Source organism: Pyxicephalus adspersus, chromosome 1, assembly GCF_032062135.1.
Source record: "Pyxicephalus adspersus chromosome 1, UCB_Pads_2.0, whole genome shotgun sequence".
Taxonomy (NCBI): Eukaryota; Metazoa; Chordata; class Amphibia; order Anura; family Pyxicephalidae; genus Pyxicephalus; species Pyxicephalus adspersus.
This window is the reverse complement of record NC_092858.1, coordinates 70963502-70974533: the sequence shown is the minus strand read 5'-3', so window position 1 is coordinate 70974533 and position 11032 is coordinate 70963502.

Sequence of the window (11032 nt, the reverse complement as noted above, 5' to 3'; positions counted from 1 at the left end):
ATAGGGCTCGCATGATATTGATAAAATATTGCCCAAAGCCCAAAAGTGACAAAACTGAAAATAGTTACGACCAGGACACGCTATCGAAAGCCTTTGCAGGTTAATTGCCAGAAGCATTGCCTCTCTCTTAGGACCATTGTCCCAGTTAGAGTGAAGCAGGGATATTAAATCAATAGAACGTCTCATATGGTCAGGAGCCTGCCCATATTGCATGAAGCCTACCTGATCCAGATGGATATAGACTCCCAAAAACGAATTCAAACGAACTGACACTATCTTGGTCATAAGTTTCAGATTACAATTGATTAGTGAGATGGGCCTATAATTAGTGATATCCATGGAGTCCTTTCCCGGTTTGGGAATAACTCTAATAAGGGGGTGGTTGGCTTGATGAGGTAGAGGGTGGCCTTCTCGCAAATTATTGTAATATTGCACAAGATGTGGAATCGATTGGGGACCAAAAGCTTTGTAATACGCATAGGAGAAATAACCCGGACCAGGAGCACTGCCCTTTTTTATTAATTTAAGAACTTTGAGGGCTTCTTTGGCAGAAAAGGGCATCTCAAGGATATTTTTGTGATTGGCTTTAGGATTAGGCAAGTGGAGCCCAATAAAAAAATCTTCTCAGGCTGCCTGTGGAGGTGTTCTATTTTCACCATATAGAGAACTATAAAAAACCTCAAAGGCCAATAATATTTTCTCTGGATTCTGAGAAAGTCTACCATCTTTAAGATTAATCTTTGGAAGGGCGTGTAATTTGGGTTTGGGGTTTAGCTTAATAACCAAGTCAGCCGGGTTTGTCCCCCCAGGTATAAAGTGAGTGGGCGGCCCATCTCAAGAATTTTTCAGCTTTGGTGGTTTATAAAAGTTTGATTTCAGTGCGTAAGGATTCTATTTGTGGATGAAAGTCCAAATTGGGATTAGTTTTATGTCATGTCTATGGAGTTATAGACTATGGTAATCTTTTAGTTTTGAGTTGATAAGCTTGTCTTTGGCCGTCTTCCGTTGTGTACCAATTCTAATTAACTCCCCCCTAATGACGCCTTATGGGCTTCCCAATTGTTAGCAGGAGATGTATCCTCCGGGTTGTCGACTAAAAAGAACCCATCAATCAATTTCGATATTTCCTCATGGGAAAGAGGATCTTTAATTTGCCAGCGGAACCCTGGTTTGAAACCTTTTAAGCCTTTTAAGTCTACAACCACTGGATCATGGACTGACTATGGAGTGGACAGAATACAGGCCTTGGTCACCTGGGAAATCAAACAGGTTTGTAGAAAGATGTGATCTATACTGGATTATAAATTTTGACCAACTGAAAGAAAAGTGTAATTTCTAGCTAAAGGATTCATCTCTTGCCAAACATCAATGAGGTCATACTCTTTCAGTAGTATAGAAAATGTATGGCTTTTCTTAGAAAGGTAGCGATATCTAGGCAGGTTGGTCTTGTCTATAACCTAATCTAGCGCCATATTAGAATATCCCAGAATCAATAGAGAGCCCTGAACTTTTAAGGCAATGAGTGTAAGAAATTCAAGATGCCCTTCGTTAGGAGCTTAGTAGGAGTCTATGGTCAACATGTGACCTTCAATGGAGCCAGTAACTAGTAAGTATCTGCCTCTTGAGTCTCTAACCACTTCTTGAGGGGAGAAATTCAGACTCCTCGAGAAACATATCATAACCCTACATTTCTTTTGATGTGAATTTGCTTGGTAAAACAGTAGGAATCTATTATGGAAGAAGCAGGACAAGGAGGAATGAGAGAAGTGGGTCTTTTGTAAGGCCAAGATATCTACTTTAAGGGAGTTATAGTAGTGAAAGGGCTTCACGCTTTTATCAGGTGAGTTAAGCCCTTGGACATTGTGGGAGAGTGATACCAATGGGGTATCAGAAAATATACAAGTAACTCTTGAGGCAAGTGGGTGGTCGGAAACAGAGACCTCTAAGGGAGAGTGGAGACCTGAGAAGGAAATTTGGGACTATGGGGGACAAAAACACATCCTAAGAGATTCTGAGCATCAGTTCAGTACAGTCAAAGGAACCTGACTCGGCCACCCAACCCATACAGGTCCAACAGGTGGGAACCAGCCCAGGACCCCTTTGCTACAGGGACCAAAGGTTGTCCCAAGAACATTGGGATTATTTTTTTATCTGAATTTTTATGTTGAATCCCGTTTTTTTTCGGGTCGGGTCAACCCAAATTCCAACAGCCATATTTGGGTCGAATATAAGGACATCTCGAATTCGAACACCACACTAATTGGGATATGACCGCAGGGTTCAAAATAAGAACAATACCACTCCCGGTATCAACCAAAAATAGGAGGGCATGAGTAACCCCCCACCCCTTATCCTTAGAAGAGCTGAACATTAACAAATTCCTGCAAACCTCACTGAACTGAAGCAATGTTGTAAAGAAAAGTGGCCAAACATTCCTCCACAATGATGTGATAGGAAATATACAATGGAATATATTGTTTTTTGTACATTGGGGGTCACTTGAGCCACATCTGATTGTTTCTCCCTTTGGCTGAATTCAGGGATGACAGGGATGAAAGGATAATGTATTGCAGTGTGTGAGCAGATATGTCCCATTAAACAGATATTCTGTCCACCACTCTGCTACAAAGTTGCTAATGTGACATAGCCATTATGGTCACCCCAAAGATTTATGGTTAATATTCAGAGACATTTTGTATACATTTATTTTTGTTTTTGGTGCTGAAAGCCAAGAACAACCAGTGTGTTCAGAACTCCCCAGGTACTAAAGATGAGTGTCTCTTCTACCTTGGCTCTGCCTTAGCAGGTTTGTTATATGTCTTCGTTATGAGTTCAGTGCCCTGAATATAATGACTATCAATTCTTAAAAAGTTTTCACTTTTTAAGTAACCAAATTTTTTATTCCCACTATGCAGGGTTTATTTATTTGAAGTGGTTTTCCAGAGTATCCAGGGTTTATTTTAGGATCCTAGCAGACTCGTGTGTCCAGAATATAAGGAATTCTGTAGTTCAAATAAAATGTAAATGAAAGGACTGTTGTTTACCAATACATTACCTGGGAGATGAGAGGCAATATGTGTGTTATCGACATAAATCCAGGCAACTCAGTCAGATTCCAGAGTCATAAATAGACAAAAGTCTGGTATCTCAGCAATTGTGTAAACAATCAGGTCATTAACATGATTACTAATTAAGGGCTAAAACTGTTCAAGCTCTTCCAGATCTTGCTGCATTCTCAGTCTCATAATTTCCGTGCTAAAATGCCAGCGTTTACAGGTAATTCTAATGAGCACTTGTCACCCAATATGTGCATCATACACTCATGGACTTCTTTTTACAATGTCAATTGAGACTCAATTGGTTAGTAAAATAAAACACATTTGTACACTATCCAAAATATAGCAATACCTACAAACAAACACAAGGTGGTGCTCTATTACCTATCTTTGTGCACCATAAACCTTATATTAACAAAAATTAAATGAGAACATAAGAAACAATGTCATTTTGCATAACAGATCTTTAACTGAATGCCCAAGCTCACAAGAAAAAACATCACACAGAATTTACTAACATACCTATGATATTATTTTTTAGGAATTGTGACTGCAAAAATTATTCAACAAAGCACTGAACTTGTTATCCCTTCCTTATATACTATTTAGGCTATGTACACACACACGCTCCAAATAATTGGAAAGGATCTTTCACAATCTTTTCAAACAACAAAAGACTGAACGAGTGCTGTACATACAGCGCCGTTCTGCTTTATGGAGAGGGGGGAGAACAATGAAGCTCTCAACCCTTTCACTTGCATTACGATCGTTCGTCGATCTGCCAGGACGACATTAGACACACGCCAGATTCTTGTCCGATACCAGCCCTGAGGTGATTATTGGACGAGAATCATCTGACGTGTGTACCTAGTTCATTGAAGTGAGTGGTTAAAGCACCCATGTGAGGTGGCAATGACATATGGCCATGTGGGATAAAATCAAGAATTAAAGAAATTAAAGAAAATAAAGTCACAGACTCATTTTATACACAATAGTGATTTTTTTAATATGTTTGTGAACTGCTACAGACCGCATTTCTATTTTACAATGCACATTTAAATAAAAGATCTGCTTTAGGATTTTTTTTCCGTATTTGTGGTATAGGTACTGCCACATGGCTTTACAGAGAACAAAATATTATTATATCATCTAAATTTATATTATATATTATATCATTTATACACCCACAGTCAGATATCAAATAGTCTTCAGAGGCATAAGCAGAAATCTGGACCCCCAGGTAAACTTTGGGTGTTTCTCGAAGAGCACACACTGTATATTAGGATTTAGGAGTTCCAGTTAATGATGTATTTTATATGTAGCATCAATTAGGCACAGACACAGTATAGCGTTGGATGGCAGCCACGTAAAAACCTATATGGAGTATAAAACATTCATTGCATGGCGTATGCATGGAGTATAGGATGTATAAGACCAATGTGGTGAAAGTCTTCAGGCAACATCAATTACTTGGCGGCCCCCTCTGCAATCTGTGTGCTGCCAGGTGCTAAAGATATGGTTGGTAACTTTATCCTTTTAATTGCAGTAAGTCTAGACATTCCTTTTCTTTGGGATCTTTGAATACAATTTTTGGGTTACTTTTGTAACATACAAGATTTTTCTTGTTGAAACACTCAATTAATTTAATAGTGGGGTATAATGCTAAGCTTCATAAAATGTGGGCTGTTGCTATTAGAAACAATAGCTGGCTACGTTCAATTATTTTTAATTTTCTACTCAGGATAAGTATGCAGTTTAGGAGTTCCGATTTATTTTAATTTGCATACGTAATCCAGGTTGCATTAAAACCAGGGATAGCCAGGGAACTAGCATTATTATACCAAGGACAGCAGTGGCCACCATAACTCACTATATGTTTCTTTTAACTGTCCTTGGTTCAGCCTAAATGCCCGACTTGGCTTTCCAGTCTCTGTCCCCACAGTCAGTAAGAAGTAAAATCATAGTCCATAATCAATAGCAATGTATGGGGGTGAAAGAACATAACTAAGCTTGGAAACTTAGGCAATGAGGCAGAGTTGGGGGCATGGTAATCTGCTCCAGGTGTGTGCAGTTGTGCACTGGAGCTGTGTTGACACCACAACATGCTAATGAGTGTCAAGTTTTAAGCACACTGACAAAGTATAATTAGGTATAGTTTTGTTTAGAAAACCTCTTGTATGAATCTAGTCATCAAACCCCAAAGTTGTACTGCACTTTCGAGTTGCAGTGGGTTCCCTTATATGATAACCTGAACACCAGAAATCTTTATTTTTCAGTAAAATGCCCTTTTGTAAAAAATCCTTTCGGATATAATTTAATTGATATACTTTTGTTCCTGTGTACTAACCTTCTCTTGCTCAGCGAATACAAGCAAGTGGTTTCAGAGTAACCATTGATCAGCTCATACTGCTGTGTTGTGCTCACAAAGAATGCTTTTGTTACCTGTTTTCAGCACAAGGAAGGTACATCCTAATTAAGTCAAGAGGAATATTTTATTAATGATTTCCATGAATAATCTCTGGCAAATATCCCATTCTGTATTAGGTTTGTAGGCTTCTAGTAAACATTCTTGTAGGCTTTTACAGAAATGAAAACAAAGTGGTTTACTTTAGTATCCTTACCCTACTTTACTAAGGTCCTTCGCACACTTCAGATCTTGTCAATGGTGACAGCGCGCCAGTGCAGAGTAAATCCTCACCTATTTCATCCATAGCTTTCTGTTTGATTGTAATAGTAACACTGATAAATTGTGCTCACTAGTAACAGCTCACCTTTCTGGTCAGCAAGAAGCATTTGGTGAAAACAGTTGAATAATAACTTAGTAATACAGTGACAGAATTGCTGTTGTATTAACAGCCTTGGGCTCATTCACACAATTGCACTGCTGCCCTGCAGTACTGTACTCTGTGTTAAGACAACCCATTTACTCAAATGGAATTGGCTACCTAACACACAAAAAAAGTGGATTTGCTACTGTGTATCTGGCAATACACCACAATTCTGCCGACAAGGTGCATTGCCATTGAGAACGCACCATCACACTGCATTGTGATATAAATAGGTCCAATAAATTTAAGTCAAATTTATTTAGATACATTTTTTGTTTCAAAAGTAGAAACTTTTTTTACTTTTAGATAGGAGGTAGAGATGTGGGTAAGCTGAAATAGGTAAACTTTTTTCCTTTGGTGATGCTGTCTTGAAGATTTTTAACATTTTGGTCATAGAGAGTATTAGTGTGTGTTGTCTAAAAGTATTCAAAATGGTTGTGCAAGAGTTATGAACAGCTGCAGTTAGACTTTTTACCGGTTAACTAAATGCAGAGCCTGTCCCGCTTTAACTGTAAATGTTTGAACACTTTGTTTAATAAAGATAAACAGGAGAGTACAATTATTTGTTCATTAGCCTAAGCAGATTGTGTTTGGCTGTTAATATAATTAAGAGATGTCTATATGAGAGAATATTTACCCAGATTATTACTCATGAAGTGGCAACTGACTTTGTTCATTAGTTTTTGCTGACATTTACCCTATTTATTATACAGACAGCTGGTGGTTGAATCTTGTGTTATTTTTATTTTCTCTTACTACACAAACTAGTAAACCGCTTAGAGGTCCAAAGACCTAAAAAAACACAGTTTAAAAGCTGGCAGGTTCTAAAATTATTCAAATCTAACCTCTAGTGTAAAACAACACTCCACAGGTTCCAACATTATTGTTGCACAAAAATGCCAAAAAAGAGATGCCAGGTGTGAAAAAGGACACCCTATGATTCAATGGCCCTGATTCATCAAGCAAAATTGGACGCTCGCTCGCGCATTCGTATTCGCGATCCGAAATCGTAAGCCGTCGCGCAATTCAGCAACTGAATGAGCTCACGGCCGGAGCCGCGCATCTCCGGCAGCTTTACACTGGCGAGCTGAGGCGAGTGTACGAGCGCACTCGACTCCGGACCGTGGGAAACCGGCTCGCTGGAAGCGCGAAAGTACGCGCGACCAGCGAGCGCGGATTTCATTGATGAATCAGGGCCAATAGCTTAGAGAACTACCTTAAATACCTTAAAGTAATAATTTCTTGTATGACTTTATAAGTCTCCGGTTTCATTGTGAAAGGAATTTAATGTTTTACCTTGATTTTTTATTTTTTTTAACTATTCTGTTGTAGATTTGTTTGGGATCATTGTCCTGTAAATTAACAAATTTTGGTCAAGCTTTAGCTTTTGCACAGATTACCTTACATTTTATTCTTAACTACTTAGTATACAGAAAAATAGTTGATTCAATGGTTGCAAGGTACTCAAGGTCCTGTGACTGCAAAACAAGCTCAAATCAGGATTCCACCACTGTGCGTCACAGTTGATGAGGTGTTTGTGCTAATATACTGTGTTTTCAAAAACGTGGCAGAGTGCAAGAACATTGTTCCAAAAGTCTTGTAGTTTGTTCACATGCAACTTTACAAAATTAACAGGCTTTTACCTGGCAATCCTTCCAAACAAGCCACACTTGTTTACCCTTATTTCTAAATGTATATGAACTTTAACAATAATATTGTAGGGCCTTGGTCCAGCAACAGTTCTCCCCACTCACCAGTCCTACAATCTAACACTGCACTCTTCACTTATAGCAAGCCCTTGCTCAGGAGACTGGTAGCATTTCCCAGCACACGGTTGCCCCAGTGCACAAGGGATGGTGTCCAAGGAAGGGGAATTCCAACTGAGACATGTTCAAAATACAAGCAAAAGGTCATACACAGATAATCCGTCAACCAGACAAAGTACACAAGGGCAAAACACAAGCAGAGTGGGGATCACGAGCAAAAGGTCCAGGCGGCATAAACACACAGGGTCAGAAACAGGCAAGGTCAGCAAAAGTAAATCAGACAAGAAACTCTCTGGCACAGATTAGCCTAGCTAAATGCTACAACAGGCACTGGCTATAAGGTCCCAGAAGCCAATGACAGTGCCGGATTGAGTCAGGAACTAATCTGCCTTTAAAATTCCCTTCAGCTGTTTACAGCCTCACAGTGTGTGCTGGGGATGCCAATAAAATACATCAGGCTGCACGGCTAAATGGAAGCATATTTCTTAGTTCTCCTTGCTGCTGCAAATTACATCGCTGAACAGAGTAAACAGTGTTTGATACTATGATGGCACACAGCAGGGGATTGCCGGACAGATAAGCATCTGCTAACAAATATGCTAACTGAGGTCTGTAGAATCAGAGATGTAGCTCTGGGATTTTTTTGTAATTTCTTTGAGCTTTGCACAACCTGACCTTGAGCTGAATTTGCTGGGATCTCCACTTTGTGGAAGGTTGTCATCTGAATGACGGGGATCTCAGATTTTGAGGAATTGGCCTTATACTCATTTCTAGATCCCTTTTCTTGAAAGACAGTATCTTCACTAAGTCTCTATTAGCTTAGTAATCACATAGATCTTAAATAACAAGATATTTATTAACACAGAACAGAATTAACAAGTAATCAACAATTATTCCAATTAAGCTAAACAATAATCACTTAGACAAAGTAAAAATGATATGTTACGCACAGAGTCCATCCTCTGTACCCTGCACCATTGAGAAAGAATGAGAGTAAGTAAGAGAAAGAGAGGTCTAAGAGGCATAGGATGTATATAAGAGAATAGGAGATTTGGGAGAAGAGGCATAGGATGTATATAAGAGAATAGAAGATTTGGGAGAAGAGGCATAGGATGTATATAGGAGAATAGGAGATTTGGGAGAAGAGGCATAGGATGTATATAAGAGAATTGGAGATTTGGGAGAAGAGGCATAGGATGTATATAAGCATATAAGAGGCTAAGAGAATAAGAGAGCGATTTGTGGCTGTTGTCCCTTCTTATACATCTCCAGGACCCCTGCCCACATGCAGCCACATCCACCCCTTACTCAGGTGTCCTCCCAACTCCGGAAACACCCTGCTCCTAGGTGTCCGTTGATATTCTCCAGTAGGTGGTGCTGTTGTATTGAGGGCAAGTCCGTTGATTCAGCTGACCAGTTGGTCCTGGCTTCTTTGATGTCATCTGATAACAGTGATGTTTACACACCTGGCAGGATATTCCTGCTCACAGAGATGTTATCTCTTTTGTGATTGCTTGGTATCAACCTCCCACTGTAATCATTCTGTTAGTTTCATTCCCGGAGGCTTTTCAGAGTCAACCCTCATCAAGTTCCACCAACAGCCAGTTTGAATTTGAGTGCTAATGTCATGCCACCCATGTGCGCACTCCAACACTGGGCAACAACAATTACATCTCCAAGGTTATATATATACCCTGTTCCCAGAAAATAAGACCTACCCTGAAAATAAGTCCTAGCATGATTTTGGCTCTGCATGTCTGGCTCTGCTGTTTCTCGTCGTAAGTGCCTAAACAACCCAGAATCATTTTGTTATATCGGTGGCAGTTTCACCATTCCCAGTCAAAGGGTACATCAACACATTTGTAGAGCAAGCCTGTTTGGCATATTTCATAGTTAAACTTGGTGATGAAGATAAGTCCCCTCATAAAGTGTGCAAACAGTGTGACGAGGGTTTATGGATGTGGATAAAGAGAACACGTGATAAGATGCCATTTGGCATACCTATGGTTCGGTGAGAGCCAGGAGATCAAAACTTCAGGATATAATAAGAAAAATAAATTTAACAGAGTACCCTAGTCTACCATCGGCTATACGCCCAGTGGCTCATTAAGATGAAATCCCAGTGCCGGTTTTCGTTACACTACCCTCTCTTGAAGAACATGAATATGGTGATGAACTAGATGACAACAATGATGAAGAGTTTGAAATTGAAGAGGACTCTGCTCGTAAGTGATTTGATCAGCAGTCGAGTGATTTGGTTCGTGATTTGGGACTATCGAAGAAGGCTTCAGAACTCCTAGCATCAAGACTGCGTGAGAAAAACTTACTTCAAAAAGAAACAAAGGTATCGTACTTTCAAACCAGAGGAATTGCATTTCTGCAGTACTTTGGAACTGACAGTGGCTTTGTGTATTGCCATAACATACCTGGTTTAATGGAGGAATTGGGAATTCCAATCTATAACTCAACTGATTGGCGACTATTCAATGATAGCTCAAAGCGGAGCTTAAAGTGTGTCCTCTATCACAATGGCAATATATTTGGGTCAGTCCCAATTGGCCATTCAGTTTCTCTTTGTGAAGAATATGCAGACATAAAGAGAGGCATTGAGTTGTTGCAATATCACCAATACGTGATCTGACCTTATAATGTTATGCTTCCTTCTTGGTCAGCACTGTGGATACACCAAGTATCCCTGTTATCTGTGCATGTGGGACAGCAGAGCTCGTGAGAGACATTGGGTGGAAAGGAATTGGCCTCCAAAATCTGCCCTTAAACCAGGTGATCCAAACATTCAACATGAGCCACTGGTTGACAGATACAATATTATATTCCCGCCTCTGCACATGAAACTGGGTCTGATGAAGCAGTTTGTTAAAGCTTTGCCACTGAAGGAGACTGTTTCAAGTACCTCATTTTGGCATTTCCTAGCCTGTCATTTGAAAAAATAAAGCCCGGTGTGTTTGATGGTCCACAGATTCGGCAGCTCATCAAAGATTAACATTTCATCAGGACAATGTCAGAAGTCGAAAAGAATGCTTGGTTATCATTCAAAGCCATTGTCAAGGACTTTCTTGGAAACACAAGAGCAAATAATTACACAGAAATTGTCCAGAAACTCTTGGAGAGCTACAAAATGCTTGGTTGCAATATGAGCATCAAGGTGCATTTTCTGCAGAGCCATCTTTCTAACTTCCTGGAAAACCTTGGTGCAGTCAGTGATGGGCAAGGTGAACGATTCCACCATGATTTAAAGGTCATGGAAGGATGGTATCAGGGTAGATGGGATGTACATATGATGGCTGACTATTGTTGGAGGATCCAGCGGGATTGTCCTAACACTGAACACTCCAGGAAAAGCTTTAGGTGTAAATTTTTACCT